General features: G+C 39.2%; 1 long non-coding RNA gene across 5 annotated transcripts in view; it reads right to left on the bottom strand.

The window, feature by feature from the left end:
* Window positions 1–21254, bottom strand: part of LOC132000943 (uncharacterized) — a 260143-nt gene that overhangs the window by 235779 nt on the left and 3110 nt on the right. The window lies entirely within an intron of this gene.

Consider the following 21254-nt stretch of genomic DNA (forward strand, 5'->3'; position numbering starts at 1 on the left):
AACTCCAGAAAAATTTTCTGAGGGAATTACTAACCTCGAATCAAAGTGGCCTCCGAGACACCTAAAATAAACACTCTAATATAAGCACAAAAAATTATGAAGGAGTAAGGATACATCCAACATAATCAAAAAACAGCTAGAACAGTAGGACCATAGGTGACAATAATTCAGTGGCCAAGATGGAATTCATGTCAGCCATTATAGGGTTGACTATTCAGAAGTTGCTAAGAAGAAGAAGGGCTCTAACAGGGCAGAAAGTAAACACTCCTGAACTGCTCTTCGTTACTTTTTCCATTCCAAATGTTAGGGTTCATGGCCTGATTCTTTGCACTTCACAAAACACAACTCTTGCATGTCAGGAGTTGAAATGGTATCCAAGGAGTTCAACTGACGTGATTTAATTAAAAGACCACTTGAAGTAGACACATATGGGTTTCAGCCCAGCCCTACCACCTACTGGCTATGTGGTTCAGGGCAATTTGTTTGACTTTTATGATGCTGTTTTTCCTCATGAGTAAAATGAAATAATAATACCTATTTTACAGAGTTACTCTGTCACGCTGGTCTGCAGTTTCCTCACACGTAAAATCCAAAGATTATACTAGAGCATCTCTGAGGCTCTTTCAGGCCTTACCATTCTCTACAATTGCTCCTGGAGTTGGGAAACGTGAGCTACAGCTACACTAAATGGATATCTGGATAATCAAAATGGGGGAGGAGACTATGCAGTTGGAAAAAATAAAATGGCTAAAACTCTTGCAAGTTCCTACATCAAGGCAGAGAATCTATTTTCATACACACACACACACACACACACACACACACACATACATAGAGGAATATTAGCCAATCTTAAGAAAGAAGGAAATCCTGTCATTTGTGACAATATGGATAAATGTAGCACTATGATATGAAATAAAACCAACAGAGAAAGACAAATACTGTATAGTATTGCTTACATGTTGAATTTTTTTAAGTCATATTCATAGAATCAAAGAGTAGAAAACTGATTATCAGGGGCTTATCAGGGTGGGGGAAATAGGGAGAGTTTTTTAAGGTACAAACTTCCACTTAGAAAATAAGGTCTGGGGCGCCTAGGTGGCTCAGTGGGTTAAGCCGCTGCCTTCGGGTCCTGGGATGGAGTCCCGCATCGGGCTCTCTGCTCAGCCTGCTTCCTCCTCTCTCTCTCTCTGCCTGCCTCTCTGCCTACTTGTGATCTCTCTCTGTCAAATAAATAATAAAATCTTTAAAAAAAAAAAAAGAAAAGAAGGTCTGAAGATCTAATGTATGCCATGTGATTATAGCGGATAACCCTGTATTACATAATTACATAATTGAAATTTGCTGAGAGAGTACTACTTAAATGTTCTCACCAAAAGAGAAAAATAAGGATGAATATGTAAGGGGATGGATGTGTTAATGAACTCAGGGGAGGGGGATAGTTCTTTCACATTGTATATGTATATCAAATCATTACATTATATACTGTAAATATTTTCAATTTAATTTAATTTATCTATTACATGTCAAGAGACCTGAGGGGAAAAATTCTGAGAAAATCCCTCAAAATAAAGAAAGAAAGGAAGGAAGGAAGAAAAAAAAGACCAAAAAAAAAAAATCTTCTCAGCTTAGTTTCTCTAATTACTCTGGATAGTTTCTAATCTGCCCCTTTATACTTGTCCTCTTCCACCCTTATCTACCTTGCTCTGTGCCCTGGAAGGCTGGAAGGCTGTCTTGTGTCGAGGACATCAAAAAACTCTTGTGCATTGGCTAAATTTGACCAACAGTAAGCCATGGCAGGAGGAAAGAGGAAAGAGAATGAGGGCGACATATTCATTCATCTGGCTCCCTTCCTAAAAGGTCAGGTTGGATTGTCTATATCCCATGACCAAAGTGATCTATTCAACATGACTGTCCCTGTCTGATTACTTATTAACTACTCTTCCCATCATCCCTTTGCCTGAGGGAGACAGCTCTTCCACTCTTAATAGCCTCAGGATACTGGCAGTTTCTCTTGTAGTACTCTTGTTAAAATGACTTTGTATATAGACCTTCCCTGAATCATCTAACTTAAAATATGTTGTTCCTTTCTTGTTGGGACACTCAATTACAGACCAGACCACTGAAAGGAGAACTCCACCTTCCCAACACTTGTAGCAAAAGCCTCAGGGGTAAAGCTCCCTGACTTCCATGTCATATATAGCTTTAGTCCTATGATCACTAATAACTATAACCAAAGAAATGAAGTGTTTTGATTAGCCAGACCTGGTTCATGTATCTATTCCTAGAAGTAGGATCATTCTGATTGGAACCAATGGATTGAGATTTTGGGAAACAGAGTTCCCCAGAGGAAAATCTGAATGGGTATGGACTTTAAAGGAGCATTTGGTATCTACAAATCCAGGCAAGTTGCAGATGTTCAGAGTCTCAGCTCACCTATAAGATGGTGACAATACATTGTCTATATTAGATAAATGGACCCAGGCTCTCCTTTAAGTTTTCTTATATCTTTAAAATCTATGGATCTAACACCAGCAATGTACACTGGTACAACTGAACAAATTTAATTCTATTTCCTGTTCTGCCACCAAATATCCATGTGACCTTGGATAAGTCAGCTATCTTTTCTGGGCTTTTATTTCTTTATCTGCAAAATGAGATGGTTGGATTGAATGACCTCTTGTCTATATTCTAGATATAAAATCTCTGTAAATCCATGATTATCTCAGAAATTCCGAGTTGTTTTAAGGTGCTTTGATTATAAATATTATAGAAAAATTCAGTATTACATAAGACTTCACTCACTGGAATAAAAGGCATGTATTGAAAGGATGTGAAAAGACATCCAGTCAAAGGAAAACATTAAGAAAAAACCTTGGGAAACATCAGTAATCATAGCCTTTGGGGGAATGTAAGCATGAGGGTGGTCTCTACACAATGCTTCAAACCTAGTTTTCATTTTCTCACAATCCCACTCAGTATTCAAACTCCCAGGTGTAACATTGCGATTGGATTAGTGGGACCTGCCTTATCTTCTGGCTGGGGGTGGCAGAGCACCTTATCGGCATTTCCACCAGGCCAATACACCATTGAAGAATAGGTCCTCAAAGGTAGAAAGGGTAACCAGTAAGTAGAAACTACTGTTACCCTTTATACAAGTCTGGTAACATCAGGTAACATCTGGTAAACCAAAGCTGGATGTAATTTGCTTTGCTTATTTTTCTAATAGAGTTCTATGTAAATTCTTTTTAAAGTTTTCTTGGAATTATACATGTAGTGACTAAGTCACAGTCCCAGAATCTTAAAAAACAAAACAAAACAGAAACAAAAACAAAAATAACTCAACTTCCAAAATTCAAATGAATTGGTTAGTTCACCAAAAGATCTAGAGATTAGAAATGATAATTCTAAAATGAGATTCAGGGGAGCCTGGGTGGCTCAGTGAGTTAAAGCCTCTGCCTTCAGCTTAGGTCATTATCCCAGTGTAATGGGATCGAGCCCCGCATCAGGCTCTCTGCTCAGCGGGGAGCCTGCTTCCTCCTCTCTCACTGCCTGCCTCTCTGCCTACTTGTGATCTGTCAAATAAATAAATAAAATCTTTTAAAAAATAAAAATAAAATAAAATGAGATTCACTTCCCAGAAACATTGTAAAGCAAAGATCAGTGACTTGGTTTTCTTTTCATTAGGCTATTATTTTTTAGCCGTGGGCAAATGTTTATAAAATGAGATATTACTTGAATATATGAATGCAAATTCAAGAACTCCATTAGAAAAGGTTAATAATTTATAAATGTGCAAAATGAACCAAGATGTGTTTTCAGCCACTCTCAGTGTGTATAGGTACCAAAACCATGTAATTACACAGTAATTATCCAATTCCTAACTTGGGGCTTCAATATCAGCACTGGAAATTATGAATCAGTTATACTTGGAACTGTTGTAAGGTTTTAGAGTGGAATGAAATTATCATGAATTGGAAAGTTGTTGGCATCTTTAAGGAGAATTTAAATATTTAGTGTTGAAATGGACATGTTACAAGGTCTGCATATGCATTAGCAACCCATATCATATATGCATGTGCCTTATATTTATAGTTCTCTGCATGCATAGGAACCTATTCACCTTTCATTCATAAACATTTGCAAAGATTACATCTTTTATTTCAGGTAAAAATTTCATTTTTCTAAATATGCTTAGCTTGGATAATTTAGCTACAGTGTTTCACTAATAAATTAAAATGAGTTTAAAATAGAATGAGTGGGGCACCTGGGTAGCTCTATTGGGTAAGGGTTAAGCATCTGCCTTCAGCTCAGATCATGATCCCAGGGTCCTCGAATCGAGTCCTGCAGTGGGCTCCCCCTGCTCTATAGGGAGACTGCTTCTCCCTCCCCCTGTGCCCACCACTCTCTCTGCTTGTGTGCACTCTCTCTCTGTCGTTAATTAATTAATTAATTAATTAATTAAAATAGAATGAGTTGGGGGGGGGGAAACTTTTTAAGGAATTGCTAATCTGTTAGTCTTTAAACCCCAGCTCTGAAAGCTGTAGGTACTTAACTAGTTGCCCTACAAAGGTTTCACAGGGCCTGATGTAAGGCTTGGCCCACAAGGTACTCAACAAATGAGTTATGAAGAAGTGATGGATGAAGATCAAAATGGTTCACATGAGCTTTGGGGTAAACGTAAGATTCCTATTCCAAGTAAGAGAACATCAAGATAGGTTTAGAAGATGCCAAAGGAGATCTAAGATCAAGAGGTGTATTTCCAAGCTGTGGTCCATTACAATCCTCACGAGGGCAGTGATATCTGGCATAAGCTGTTTATCATTATAACGAACATTGCACCTGATCTAATATCTTCTCCCAATGGCATGGAAGTGGGATAAGGGTGGAGTAAGGGTGCCAATATAGGATTCTTCTCCAGTGGACTAGACTCACACCTTCATTCTAAAGACACTTCAAATGGAAAGAGAGAAAATAGAGATGAAGAGTTTGAGTTCCTTCAGCTCTCTACTACATCCACAAAGTGGAATCTGTCTACCTTCTCTAAGGGGAGCATAGTCAGCAAGAGTGTTTCTTAAAATATTGTCTAAATAGACACTGGTTGCACTGGGACACAAAGATGGGTACTGCATTATTCTCGCTGTCACTGATAGGTGTAGTGTTGAAATTAGAGGAAATTATAGAAGAAGCAGTCACTGGAAGTTGGGACAATGAGGGAGGCTCTGCAGACAAAGTAAATTATTTGCTGGGTACCAAAAAATGAGAGGGCTTATGAAGGAAGACCAAATGGGTAATTGTGCAATTAATGAGAACCATAGACAGAGTTATAAATGGGTACGGACACTGGACACTGGACACTAAGTAGATCAGTGTAACTCAAGAAACAGATGTAGGAAAGTAATTGGAAAACAAATACTTCACTTTTTCTTTAAGCCAATTATTCTCTATTTTAGTTTTTTATTAAAATAATGTAAGAAACCTAAGGGGGGAGAAAAGACAGTATAGGGGCCTGACCCCTGGAGATTCTGATTTAATTTGGTCTAGGGTAAGGCCAAGTCATGGTTGTTTCATTCTTTTTTTTTTTTTTTTCCTTTTTAAGCTTTCTAGGTGGTTTTAATGTATAGCCGGTGTTGAAAACCACTCCTCAGACCACCAGTATTATACAAATGGCTTTCAATGCCATTACATGTTTTCAACCGAAGTCACAAGTCACTGGATGTAATCAGATAATATTTTGTAAGCCTCAAACCAACGTCATTCAATTCTTCACATACAGTCTTCACATACAGCAATGAGGCTTATTGTCATTTGCAAGGAGAGGGCACAATAATACGTCAGACATTTGAAAAAATACAGTATTCTGATCCCATGGTCCAGATATTCTGACTCAATGGTCTGAAGTGAAGCTCAACCATCTGAATTTTCTTTTTTTTTAAAGATTTTATTTATTTATTTGTCAGACAGAGATCACAAGTAGGCAGAGAGGCAGGCAGAGAGAGAGGAAGGGAAGCAGGTTCCCCGCTGAGCAGTGAGCCTGATGTGGGGCGATCCCAGGACTCTGGGATCATGACCTGAGCTGAAGGCAGAGGCTTTAACCCACTGAGCCACCCAGGTGCCCCAACCATCTGAATTTTCTAAGTTCTGCCTGCCACTCTAACATTCAGATCTACCTCAGAACAAACAGAACATTGAGTTTCTAACTCCCACCCCGTATCAGACCAATTTAATCAGAATTTCATGATTGGACTGAGTACTAGCTGAGTACTTTATAAAGTTAATTGGTGAGCTTAAAAAATACAGCCAAGGTTGTTTATCAGATAAAATATGGATTCCACTGTTTTTTATGTTATGGCACACATAGAAATTGACTGTTTAAAAAGCATGCTGGGGGGAGGAGCAAGATGGTGTAGGAATAGGAGACCTAAATATCACCATGTCCCAGGAGTTCAGCTAGATAGTTACCAAACCATTCTGAAAACCTACAAACTCAACAGGAGATAGAAAATATGAGCAGCAATTCTAGGAACAGAAAAGCGATCACTTTCTGGAAGTTAGGATGTGCAAAGTGAATCTGAGGCAGTATATGGGAAGAGAGACCATGGGGGAGGGGCCAGCTCCCAGCAAGCAGTAAAGTAGAGTAGCACAAAATTGGAAGTTTTAGAAGTCTGCTCCACTGAGGGACGTTGCTCCAGAGGCTAAGCAGGGGAGTGGAGCCCTTACAAGGACAGTGTGGTCTCAGAACCCATGGGGTCACAAAAATACCAGGGGTGTCTGAGCAACTATATGCCAGCAAATTTGACAATCTGGAAGAAATGGATACATTCCTAGAGATGTACAAACTACCAAAACTGAACCAGAAAGAAATAGAAAACCTGAACAGACCCATAACCAGTAAGGAGATTGAAACAGTCATCAAAAACCTCCCAACAAACAAGAGCCCAGGGCCAGACGGCTTCCCTGGGGAATTCTACCGAAAATTTAAAGAAGAATTAATACCTATTCTTCTGAAACTGTTCTAAAAAACACAAATGGAAGGAAAACTTCCAAACTCATTTTATGAGGCCAGCATGACCTTGATCCCAAAACCGGACAAAGACCCCATCAAAAAACGGAATTACAGACCAATTTCCTTGATGAACACAGATGCAAAAATTCTCACCAAAATACTAGGCAATAAGATCCAACAGTACATTAAAAGGATTATTCACCACGACCAACTGGAGTTTATTCCTGACCTCAGCAATCAGACAACAAAAAGAAATAAAAGGCATCCGAATTGCCAAAGAAGGAGTCAAACTCTCACTCTTTGCAGATGATATGATACTTTATTGAAAAACCCAAAAGACTCCACTCCTAAATGGCTAGAACTTGTACAGGAATTCAATAAAGTGTCAAAATATAAAATCAATGCACAGAAATCCGTTGCATTTCTATACACCAACAGCAAGACAGAAGAAAGAGAAATTAAGGAGTTGATCCCATTTACAATTGCACCCAAAACCATAAAATACCTAGGAATAAACCTAATCAAAGAGGCAAAGAATCTGTACTCAGAAAACGATAAAATACTCATGAAAGAAATTGAGGAAGACACAAATAAATGGAAAACATTCCATGCTCCTGGATTGGAAGAATAAATATTGTGAAAATGTCTATGCCACCTAAAATAATCTACACGTTCAATGCAATCCCTATCAAAATGCCATCAATTTTTTTTCAAAGAAATGGAACAAATAATCCTAAAATTTATATGGAAGCAGAAAAGATCCCAAATAGCCAGAGTAATGTTGAAAAAGAAAAACAAAGTTGGTGGCATCACAATTCCAGACTTCAAGCTCTATTACAAAGCTGTCATCATCAAGACAGTATGGTACTGGCACAAAAACAGACACATAGTTCAATGGAACAGAATAGAGAGCCCAGATATGGTCCCTCACCTCTATGGTCAGCTAATCTTTGACAAAGCAAGAAAGAATGTCCAATGGGAAAAAGACAGTCTCTTCAACAAATGGTGTTGGGGAAATCGGACAGCCACACACAGAAGAATGAAATTGGACCATTTCCTTACACCACACACAAAAATAGACTCAAAATGGATGAAAGACCTCAATGTGAAAAAGGAATCCATAAAAATCCTTGAGGAGAACATGGGCAGCAACCTCTTCGACCTCAACCACAGCAACTTCTTCCTAGAAACATCGCGAAAGGCAAGGGAAGCAAGGGCAAAAATGAACTATTGGGACTTCATCAAGATCAAAAGCTTTTGCACAGCAAAGGAAACAGTTAACAAAACCAAAAGACAACTGACAGAATGGGAGAAGATATTTGCAAATGACATATCAGATAAGGGCTGGTACCCAAAATCTATAAAGAATTCATCAAACTTGATACCCAAAGAACAAATAATCTAATCAAGAAATGGGAAGAAGACATCCAAATGGCCAACAAAAAGTGCTTAACATCACTCTGCATCGTGGAAATACAAATCAAAACCACAATAAGATACCACCTCACAGCAGTCAGAATGTCTAAAATTAAGAAGTCAGGAAATGGCAGATGCTGGCGAGGATATGGGGAAAAGGGAACCCTCCTACACAGTTGTTGGGAATGCAAGCTGGTGTAACCACTCTGGAGAACAGTATGGAGGTTCTTCAAAAAGTTGAAAATAGAACTACCCTATGACCCAGTAATCACACAACTGGGTATTTACCCTAAAGATACAAATGTAGTGATCCGAAGGGGCACATGCACCCAAATGTTTATAGCACCAATGTCCACAATAGCAAAACTATGGAAAGAACCTAGATGTCCATCAACAGATGAATGGATAAGCAAGATGTGTTATACACACACACACACACACACACACACACACACACACACACACACAATGGAATATTATGCAGCCATCAAAAAAGATATCTTTGTCTTCAAAGGCAAAGGAAACAAAAGTGAAAATGAACTTTTGTGACTTCATCAAAATCAAAAGCTTCTGCACAGCAAAGGAAACAGTCAACAAAACAAAGAGGCAACCCACGGAATGGGAGAAGATATTTGCAAATGATAGTACAGACAAAAGGTTGATATCCAGGATCTATGAAGAACTATAAAGAACGATATAAAGATCTATAAAGAACTCCTCAAACTCAACACACACAAAACAGATAATCATATAAAAAATGGGCAGAAAATATGAACAGACACTTCTCCAATGAAGACATACAAATGACTATCAGACACATGAAAAAATGTTCATCATCACTAGCCATCAGGGAGATTCAAATTAAAACCACATTGAGATACCACCTTACACCAGTTAGAAGGGCCAAAATTAGCAAGACAGGAAAAAACATGTGTTGGAGGGGATGTGGAGAAAGGGGAACCCTCTTACACTGTTGGTGGGAATGCAAGTTGGTGCAGCCACTTTGGAAAACAGTGTGGAGATTCCTCAAGAAATTAAAAATAGAGCTTCCTTATGCCCCTGCAATTGCACTACTGGGTATTTACCCCAAAGATACAGATGTAGTGAAAAGAAGGGCCATCTGCACCCCAATGTTTATAGCAGCAATGGCCATGGTGACCAAACTGTGGAAAGAACCAAGATGCCCTTCAATGGACAAATGGATAAGGAAGATGTGGTCCATATAGACTATAGAGTATTATGCCTCCATCAGAAAGAATGAATACCCAACTTTTGTAGCAACATGGATGGGACTGGAAAAGATTATGCTGAGTGAAATAAGTCAAGCAGAGAGAGTCAATTATCATATGGTTTCACTTATTTGTGGAGCATAACAAATAGCATGGAGGACAAGGGGAGAAGGGAGTTGAGGGAAATTGGAAGGGGAGGTGAGCCATGAGAGACTATGAACTCTGAAAAACAATCTGAGCAGTTTGAAGGCGCGGGGGGTGGGAGGTTGGGGGACCCAGGTGGTGGGTATTAGAGAGGGCACAGATTGCATGGAGCACTGGGTGTGGCGCAAAAACAATGAATACTGTTACACTGAAAATAAATTTTTAAAAAAATTTTAAAAAAAGATATCTTGCCATTTGCAATGATGTGGATGGAACTAGAAGGTATTATGCTGAGCAAAATAAGTCAATCAGAGAAAAACAATTATCATATGATCTCCCTGATATGAGGAATTTGAGAGGCAAAGTGGAGGGTTTAGGAGGTAGGGAAGAAAAAAATGAAACAAGATGGGATTGGGACGGAAACAAACCATAGGAGACTCTTAATCTCACAAAACAATCTGAGGGTTTCCAGGGGACGGGGGTATGGAGACTGTGGTTGGGTTATGGACATTGGAGAGGGTATGTGCTATGGTGAGTGCTATGAAGTGTGTAAGCCTAACGATTCACAGACCCGTACCCCTGATGCCAATAATACATTATATGTTAATAAAAATTAAATTAAATTAAATTAAAAGACATAGAGCTATCCTATGACCCTGCAATTCCTCTACTGATTATTTGCCCCAAAGATACAGATGTAGTGAAAAGAAGGGCTATCTATACCCCAACGTTCATAGCAGCAATGTCCACAATCGCCAAACTATGGAAAGAGCCAAGATGCCCTTCAACAGAAGAATGGATAAAGAAGGTATGGTCCGTACATACAATGAAATATTACTTGGCCATCAGAAAAGATGAACACCCAACTTTTGTATCAACATGGACAGGACTGAAGGAGATTATGCTGAGTGAAATAAATCAGGCAGAGAAAGCCAATTATCATATGAGTTCACTTATTTGTGGAACATAAGGAATAACATGGAGGACATTAGGAAAAGGAAAGAACAAGTGAATTGGGGGGAATCAGGGGGGGTGATGAACCATGAGAGACTATGGACTCTGAGGAAAAAACTGAGGGTTTTAAAAGGAAGGGGGTGGGGGAATGGGTGAGCCTGGTGGTCGGTATTAAGGAGAACACCAGGCTCACCCATTCCCCCACCCCTCTCTCACACTGGGTGTGGTACATAAACAATGAATGTTGTAACACTGAAAAAATAAAATTAAATTTAAAAAAACAATAATTTTTTTATGGACATTGAATTTTCAATTTCATATCATTTTCATATGTTATACTATATTAGTCTTCTTTTCACTTTTTTCCAAACATTTAAAAAGAACTATACTTAGCTTGTGGGCCATATAAAAACAGATGGTAAGCTGCAGATCCATCTACAGAGAAAATGTGATCAGGTAATGTAAGACTCTCCAGGCACACTAGGCTATTTTCAGTTACCAGGCTCTCCCTCAGACCTTTGCTGTGCTATTCTTTTGCAGCACAAAACTCCTGCCACCACCCTCCTTCTCAACATCTGTCTTTGTCTGCAACACTTTTTCATTCTTTAAACGAAGTGTCACTGTCACTTCCTGCAGGAAATGCAACCAACCCACCCCTACCACCAACCCTATAGCCCTTTTTCTGTCCTCCCTGAGCACTCGGTAGGTTCCCATAATAGTGGCTATCACACTGGATTGGGGTGGCTTGCTTACCTGTACTGAGGCCAAGTGTTTTGAAAGCAGTTTCCTGTCTTCATTATAACTGAAAAACTGCTAAGTAACTAGCACAGTGTTTGGAACATAAGAGGAGCTCAATGAATGTTAGAAGGAAAGACAAGTAGAAGGGAGGAAAAGAGGGAGGGAAGAGAGACGAAAGAAGTTCTCAACTATAAATACAGGTTCCGTGATGGGATATGGAAAGGCAGGAGAGTAGGGAAAGAGCATCCACCAAATCATTAAGAGAGATGTGGTAGGAAAAATGCCCAAAGTGCATGTGGAAATTCTATTTCTGCCTCTCATGGGGGGCAGTCCATGATCCTCTATAGAAATGGCTGGCCATTTTGTTGGATCAGTGAAGAACAAGACAGAAATAAGTCTATTGGATTTGTCCCATCAAGATCCAGAGAAAAGGTACCAGCTTAGAGATTTTTGGTGCCCTGTGGGTTTTCAAGTCATTTACATCTTGTTCTCTGCCAGTAGAACATAAAAAGGACAATGTCCCAAAAATCGAGATGCCTTCTCTAAACATGTTATATTCTTATATATACTTTGAAACATTATAACAAATAAAACATCCAATTGAAGGCATAAAGGAAATAGACATTAAAGAGTAGGATTACATGGGGTAGAAGATATCTAAAAGCCTTCTTTCAGTTCTAAACAAATTTACTCTTTATTTTTTTCCTGGTGGATTGCATTTGTACTTCATTTTATTTGGGGATTTTATATTTTTAATATAAATTAAATTTAGTTAACATATAGTATATTATTATCTTCAGAGATAGAATTTAGTGATTCATCAGTTGCATACAATACCCAGTGCTCATTACATCAAGTGCCCTCCTTAATGCCCATCACCCAGTTACCGCATCCCCTCACCTAACTCTCCTCAAGCAACCCTCAGTTTATTCCCTACAGTTAAGAGTCTCCTATGGGGGCACCTGGGTGGCTCAGTGGGTTAAGCCGCTGCCTTCGGCTCAGGTCATGATCTCAGGGTCCTGGGATCGAGTCCCACATCGGGCTGTCTGCTCAGCAGGGAGCCTGCTTCCCTCTCTCTCTCTGCCTGCCTCTCTGCCTACTTGTGATCTCTGTCAAATAAATAAATAAAAATCTTAAAAAAAAAAAAAGAGTCTCCTATGGTTTTCCTCCCTCTCTGTTTTTGTTTTATTTTATTTTTCCTTTCCTTCCCCATTGTTCATGTTTCTTAAATTCCTCAATAGTCTTTCTCTGACTGACTTACCTCACTTAGCATAATATCCTCAAGTTCTACTCACATGGTTGCAAATGGAAAATATATATATGTTATATATATTATATATATATATATATCTAGATATATAGACATATACTATAATAGATATATATATAATATATATAATATAGAGAGCTATATATAATGGAATATTACTCAGCCATTAAAAAGAATGAAATCGGGTCATTTGCGAATTTGCTCTTTTTAAAAGATTATCTGAGCTTGGATTTATTCTCCAAAGCTCTCCTTTGAAACAAAGAATGTATCACCTCACACCATAAATGCTTCATATTTGGGTTTTCTTTTTTTCTTTCTTTTTTTTTTTTCTTGAATAGATGTCCTATAGGAGAGCTTTTTTGAGATAAAAGTATAGGGACTAAGAAACACCAGTTTTTCACTCCAGTGCTACCCTTTTCTTCCACTTTCTCTCACCCAAATCCTCCTCTCCACTGAAACAGTGCCCTAGGGAGCTGCCAACACATGCTTCTACCAAGACACTGTTTGAAGGTTCAAACAGAAATTTGATTGCATGGGTTCAGAGTTACACTACAAATTTCTCTTTCATTCATTCCCTGACCTCTCATATGTGTCAAAGAAGGTTCCCACAACTGGACAACTGGAGAAAAAGCCAAGAAATGTCTTGGCTTTCTTTCCCTGTCCCTTATTATGTCTCAGTGAAAAAGAGTGCTCCTGGATATGCTGTGTAGATTCTGCTCAAATAGGACATCAAGCCTTTACCTGTTCATTTGGGAAACTAATATAACTATAGACTGGGACCCATTAATTCCAGGCCCAAGTCTGCCACTAACTTGGTAGGTGTCCTTACACAAGCTGTTTGATTTCTTTGGTACCAATGGGTCCTCTGGCACACCATCTAGATGCCCTCCAACTAGCAGGAACATTAGAGCCTGACAGCTCTCAGCTGAAAACCCCTCTGGATTTTGTCTTTGGCTGAAATGTCCATCTAGTCAAAAGTCTCTTCTTTTTGCCTGAGATGGCTCACATTCAACAACCAGTCAGTCATTCTGAGTCCAAAGTCTTGGCCCCCTTGCCCAGTTTGGAACAGGTCTGCAAGGCCATTTCAGCTTCTGGATTCCATGTAGGATTACCTAGACCTCTGTGGGGACTGCATGGATTCGTAGCTCCTCCTTTTACTTCTCTGTAGGTATTGATTCTGACATCACCCCAATAAAATTCTTGCACACAAATCTTCACAAGTCTCACGCAAGAATCAAAGTTGGGGGAGACCCTACCTGGGACACTCGTCGTTAGCTTTCCCACTGATCCAATAAGTGGGTTTTGCTAGATGCCTCCATTTCTGTCTGTAAACATGAGTAAAGCACAAGGATGCACTGGCAGGTGTATAATATAATCAGCAGAGGCAGCTATGGCATCTGAATCCAACTGATTACAGAATTCAGGACATAGCTCTTCAAACATTGGGAAACAGGTGATACAGCAGCAATAGAGACACTGAATGTTTGGATCTCTGCATTGGAGGGCTCAGAACTAGCTGCGTAATGACAGGTAATTGTCTCTGTTGGGTCTCATTTTCTTAGTCTATGAAATAAGAAACTTTGTCATCCTCCTTCCCTCTCCTCATATTAAATGAATTTATGTGATCTTTGCTTTGAAAGGAAAACAACGTTCATTTTTTGAGAAATCAGTCTCAATCATTCTCTCTTTCACCCAGAACCAAAAGCAGACATTAGGTGCCTAATTATTCATTACTCTATATGGCGCCCTCTGCAGGCCCTTCCCTGGTCTGGGGCTTAGCAGACACCAGCCAGAGAACCACAGCCAAGGCAGCCTCCCTGGATCCATGCAGGAGAAATCTGCCGGAAGGTCATCTACAAATTTACAGGTCCTTGAACTACAGGGGATTAGAAACTAACATATACTGAACACCTTCTAACTTCTTATCATGGGCTTTTGTCCTTTTATGTACCTTAGTTCATTTAATTCTGACAACACTCCCCGATAGTCGGCCATTGCCATCTCCATTTTACAGACCAGCCTGTAGAGGGCATGTGACAATCCAGAGTCAAGCATTGAATGTGGAAGAACCAAGATGAGACCACCACCACAGTGCCATCACACCTCCTCAAGGGCAGGTCCCAAGTCTTTCTTATTTGTATCCTGAGCACCTAAGCCAGTGGCAAGCATGAGTTAGTAGATGCACATTGGCCACATTAATTAATTAAAACCTTCTGACTTCTCCTCCTGCTCTTCTATTACATTATTGCACAATCAGCCTTGCTAATTCACCTCCATATTTTTTTTTTAAATGCCCAACCTTGAGAAAGACAGAAAATCAACACCAAATAACAAAGACATACCTTCTCCCAACATACACAGCGACAACCAGTCATTTGGCCCCTTTGGGATGTAATAACAGGCTAACTAGCCTCCACACTGTCTACTTGCACAAGATTGGCTCACATGGGCTCACCAAGCAAGGGCTCCCATTGATTATTCCTAAAAACCCATTACGCTTCTGAAAGCCGTTACACTTTAAGATGGCTTAAATACATCCGCCTTGTCATTTTCAACCATGCCCGCAAAAAGCATCCTAAAGATATTCGATCATTCAATTAGACTAAATGAGGCCAATGTATAAGCTGCTGCCTCAGAGGTTATCATGCTTAATAAAACATACTTTATAAACCCCATGAAGGCTGTAATTAAATTTACAAGCCGCCTTACACACAACTTTAGCAAACGATGTCTGAATGTTGTGCGTGCATGTGTATGTGGGTATGTGTTTTTGTGGGTGCATGTGTGTGTTTTAAGGTCCTGTTCCATAAGGATTATAGCTCCCCTGCTGTTTGGAAAAGATCATTTCACTTGTAACACTAATAACTTGAGCAGGGGAGAAGCTGGCCTGGTGAATGGAATGCACTTCACTGCACATCTTGGCTCAGCTAGAAATCGGAAGCAGATGGTCCTTGCGGCTGGTTTCCCACCCGAGCCCGCTCACTGCCAGCCTGTGGTCTTCAGTGGGCTGCTGCTGGCAGTCTGTGCCTTGAACATAGTAGGACAGTGGCAAAAGAAATCAAATCTTTTTCAATGAGCAGCAAGTTATAATGAAATTTGACAGATCTGACATTCTATACCCAACATCTAGTTAGAATATATTAACCTTTGAGTTTTCTTAGGCGCCTTGCATAGAAGTTGCGAATGTACTTATTAGAGGGTTGTGTTGTATGCGATGTTCCTTCTTTTCTTTTTTAACAGGGGGCAGAGGGTTTAGTCCAATCTTGGGTGGCAGCTGGTTAACAGAAAATGCAGAGAAAGTAAAAGTCAAAGAATTTCTAAGTGGAAATGGTACCAGAACTGCCACTAGGAAGGAAACGAATTTTCTGCAGGGTATGGAGGGTGAGTCTCTGCTGAAAAAAATCATCAATATTTTTCTTGAAAAAAAAAAATATATATATATATATACACATATATATATATATATCCTAATTCAAAAATCTGGGCAATCTCTGGGCATATCATTAAAGCGGATGGGGCTGTCTGGACCCCCTGGCATTTTCTTCAATTCTGCCCTTTTCAGCTTTGTAGCATTTGCTTCTGCCATACGGTGAGAAAACCATGCCAGGTGACTTGGGACACTGTTTTTTTGTTTTGTTTTTTTCAGTAACCATGCTCATGCCCAGTCATGATGTGTACCTGTTCAGAAGACTTGGCTACTTTGATCAAGAAGAGTTAATCTGCCACCAAAGATGTTGGCATTTCTCTGGACATTGGAGGAACTAGACTGCCTTTCCTTTTGTGTAAATTCTTCTTCTTATTCCAACGCTTCCATGTGAGTACACACTCATTTTCAAGGTTAGACACTGATGTCCTGAACACCATTTTAGGATTTTCCACCTTATTAAGGTTAGAGAAAAGACCTAGGTATTAATAGTAGATAATCCCTCTTCAATACAGGCTTTGAAAAAGAAGTCTTAAGTACCTATTGCCCTAAACCAAACTTCTCTACAGTGTAAGCAAAAGTATACATTTCTAATTTCTGATTTCCAAGAGCCTAGAGATCCAAAGCCAAACATATTTGTTAAGCCCAGCATCCAAACCTACAAAAGAAATTTTTAAAAATCTTCTGAGAGCTACCTAATTAGAGTAGTTCTGAGAAAACATTTAGATAAATAGACATAGGGTGGACTCTGCTCTTCTTGATTAGTACGTGCCATTAGGCAAGTCTCTTCCTTTTTGACACTGACCTGCAATACTTAAGATAATAATACGAACTGCCTCGGGATTTTGTGAAGGTTAAATGACTTCTCATACCCCAAAGCACCTTAGAAACTCTCTGGCACACAGCAGGTGCTAAGTCCTGTTATTTCCCCTCTTTCATGGTTCAAGAGGCAACATCAGAGTGGAGAAGCTCCAGACTCTTAATTCCTAGGCTTGAATCCTTCCATCTCTAACTCCTGGACCCTAAATAAGTTGCTTCAACTCTTGGGGCCTGTTTTGTTTTTGTTTGTTTGTTTTTTTTTTTTAATTTGTAAATGGGGTTAATATTAGATCTTATATCCTTAAGGACCTACTGAAAATAAAAAGATCTCGGAACAGCCCCTGGCTTTAAAGGGAAGTACTAAATACGTGTTAGCTGTTATTATATGGGGCATTCCAAATCCAGTTACTCTTCTCCTAGAGTTCCAATTTTCCAATGGCTCTAGAAACAAAGCTTTAAAAAAAAGGAGAAAAAAGAAAATTTTACTTGCCTACATTGCAGGAGTTGCTGTTAAATGAGTGAATGAGTGAGTGAGTGAGTGACTGGCATATATTCATTAAAGATAAATGACAATGTAGTGAATTTATGTGAAGCACCAATGAATCACACAGATAAGAAAGGCAACAGAAATTCAAAAGTGTTAGAGATCACTGAGGACTGGGGTCTCAGGAACAGAAGTTGACTTGCAAATGCTGGTGATGCACTAGGAGAAGCAACAGTCTAAGCCAAGGTAAAAGAAAATGCTGTGCAAATATGAGAAGAATGCATAGACCGTGCTAGGAGCTGCAACGGGGCAAGGTACAGATTATTAAAAGATTATTAGATTATTAGACTATTATTAGACTCTTAGATCAAAGAAAAGGGACCTAATTCAGCTTCACCAGATAGGATCAGAAGGGAAGGGGAGGAGATTTAACTCAACAGAGGAATAATAAAAATAAAACATCAATACCAAAGCAACAACATAGCTTGAGCACACATTACATATCAGGAGCTACTGACTTCATACAGATTTTTGCTAAATAACCATATCTATCTATCCATCTGTCTATCCACTCAAGTAATTATCTTCATTTTCCCATTTAGGACACAGAGAATCAGAGAGGTTAAGTAAGCTGGGAGTGGTCACACGGTAAGTAAGGCCAGGATATGGACACTTGACTTCAGAAAACCACTCTGACTTCAGCAACCACTCTGCTTACTCTCCAGCCTCTGAAAATCATTAATATACTATTTCATGTTGCCTTTTAGCAACATATGACAAACCCGACCCACTCCTTAGTATTGTACACCTGTTGGCAGGGGAGTCTTTGAAGCCTTTATCCAAGAGCATTGCAGCAAAGATACAGATGGGAATCCCCCTTCCCCCCAGCTCTCCCAGGTTCTTCCCATTCACCAAAAGGGGAGAGTTGATTTGGGGTGCTTTGGCCACAAGAGCCAGAAAGAGTCTGGAAAGTAATTTGCTCTTTGCCAGAGGCCTCATGCTATGAGAAAACAATTCCCTTTCTAATGCGCCCCCACAGTCACTGGACTGTATTCCTCATACCGTGCAGACTGCCCAGCCGTTTAACCCACCACTTGACTTCATTGCTAGAGGATTCCCACTTCTTCTAAATCATGTTCAAAGGAAGTCAGAAAGTCCAAATCCTGATGGGGCTATTTATTGATGAGGGTCCTATTTTTGCCTCTGATTCATTCACGTGCAGTGGAAAGAAGTATTCAAATGACAAGAGTTAAATTCAAAACATGTAGCCACTTTCTGTTATATTTTTTTTTTCTGACTGAAAGCAAACCATTTAGATGTTTGTTTCCAAAAAGGCATCTGTCAGCAATCAAAGGGGAAAAATGCATAAAGCAAATGCAATTGTTTGGAGTAGCATTTCCTGGATCATGTTAAATGCTTGAATTGCTCCCCATTATGCTCACCAAATAATTTTATTTCCCACAATAATTGCAATATTTAACATGTTTTATTTAATCTTGTTTTAAGGCTATTAACAACGGGCCACACTGTGAAAAGACTGATTGCTGTATGAGAAAGGACAGCATCCACCAGCCTCTTAGAGAACAATGATAAAGTTAAATGCACCTAATTGTTCTGGATTTAAAACACTATTATCCAATAATATTTCTCATTTCTTTGTTCAAAACTACTGTGTCATCTCTTGTGATCTTCCCGGGTATTCCATCATTCACAAAGTAAAATCTGGACTGCAGTTCACCTTCTGCCCCATTCATTCATAAATAATGGGCCTGGACGGGGTGTTGCGAGTTGCAGAAATGCAGCAGCTCAGATAAGAGACACCTCCAACTTCAGAAGCTGCTACAGGACAAACTTACAAATTGTGAAGGCTGTGGGCCCAGGAATCCAAAATGCCCAGGTACCTCCTTGCCCTGGAGAATGCTGAGAAGACCCTAAAGCGAAGAAACTTTGGTTTTGTCTGCTTTTCAGAGGCAAGTAGGAAAAGATGAAATAGGTTCATTCAAATGCAGAATGCCGCTTCATTTCTTTTCTTATTCCCTTTTCCCTTTTTTTTTCCCCCCTTGGTTTATGCTATTTTATGTTCTATGTAGAATTTCCAGCGTTTTTCCTTTTCTTTCTCAAAATGATGAACTGCACAAAGACCAGGTCATTTTAATGACATTGCAGTTACACAAGACAACAAATGTTTTGGCTGGCAAGCTCAGGGCAGGATCCTGACAGAAGGTCCATTTGCTTGTGGACACGGAAGGCAACTTAACATTTCCTCTGTTGCTGCAGATTCTTTTTCTGAAAGGTAATTCCAGAGCAATAAAAACTGTAAAGATGCTTCTAAAAGTGATGACAATATCCATATTTCATAATAATTCCAGATACCACCTTCCACTCCTATATTATTAGGGGGGAAAATATCCCATTACAATGAGGGGTGAGAGAGGAAAAAAATATCTTATTTGTTACATTTGTGGCTCGTTCTGTAGAAACAGTCTGGGCATCGTGTTTTAAATTATAGAACTGGATAAAATTTACTTTGCTGAAATTATTTTTGTCAAAACAGCTATTTACTTTATGCTAAAGAGTTAAAACAACAACTACTAAGAAAGAGGTTAGAATGGGGCGGCGGGGGGGGGGGGGGGGGGCTACCAAACTTAACCTTTTTGGAACTTAAAATGGGTCCTGAATAAGTTCATCTAAATATTATACAGTTGAAAATGTGACTAGGAAAAAAAACACTGGATAGTTGGGCTGTAAATGCACAAGTTCTTAAATAATCACAGTTCAATCGCCCTGAAAAATGCTGTAGATAAATTCCCCCAGGCTTAGGAGTGCCTATAGAGAAGACCTGCTGTGTAGAGAACTGTAATATCACTGAGAGGTTCTTGGGGATCAAGAAACCAGTTATATCCAGAAAAATAGAGGAAGAAAGAAGATGTGTCTGGTACACAGCTCTTATAAAGGTATTTCTGCCGTTCCTAATCTGACACAGTTTAAAAGAATCAAATATAACAAATACATGGTATTCTCTCTACTTCTTCTCCCCTCTTAGTCCTCGAGTAAAATGACTTGAAATTCAGCAGTTGCCTGGACTTCTCACTTAAGGAAAAAAAAAATCATTTTTACAGTCACTCTTATTGGTAGGTCCGTGCTGTGGTTTATTTTTCCCTCTAAAGAGAGGATGTGTGGTTAAAAACCCCTGTGAAGAAGATGGCTTGGTTACAGTAAGGAAATCAGATGTGATTTTCCCTGAATAAGGAACTACTCATGTCAAGTTTAGTCTGAATTGTGTTAAACGGAATTGATAATGACTGATCACCTTATTCACAGAGAATCAAAAAGCTCAGAATTAATTTAAAAAAAAATTAGAACACCAAAAAAACAGAGATGGCGCATAGCCTAGCCTAGGTTAGAACTTGTGAAATATCAGTACTGTATTTCCTCACATAAAAACACACACCTAAATACAATATCAGGCGAACCAAAAATCAAGGGATTCAACCACTGTCATCTCATGTTTATGCTCCTTCACGACCAAATTAACTAATGAATTAATTTTTAAAAAATAAGGAAAAGAAAAAGAAATATTATTCCCCAGTATTTTTTTTTTCCTCCTTGGAAAACCTGTTCAGCAGTTCCCAGATTTAGTTTTAGACTTTTTGCTTTGCTTCCAATGAGATGTGTAAGACAGGAAAACTGAACTAAACATTTTTTAAATGCACAGCTCACGTTCTTGAGAGAAGTGGCTGTGAAAAACAGATACTGAATCAGACCTAAAG

Source organism: Mustela nigripes, chromosome 14, assembly GCF_022355385.1.
Source record: "Mustela nigripes isolate SB6536 chromosome 14, MUSNIG.SB6536, whole genome shotgun sequence".
NCBI classification, from domain to species: domain Eukaryota; kingdom Metazoa; phylum Chordata; class Mammalia; order Carnivora; family Mustelidae; genus Mustela; species Mustela nigripes.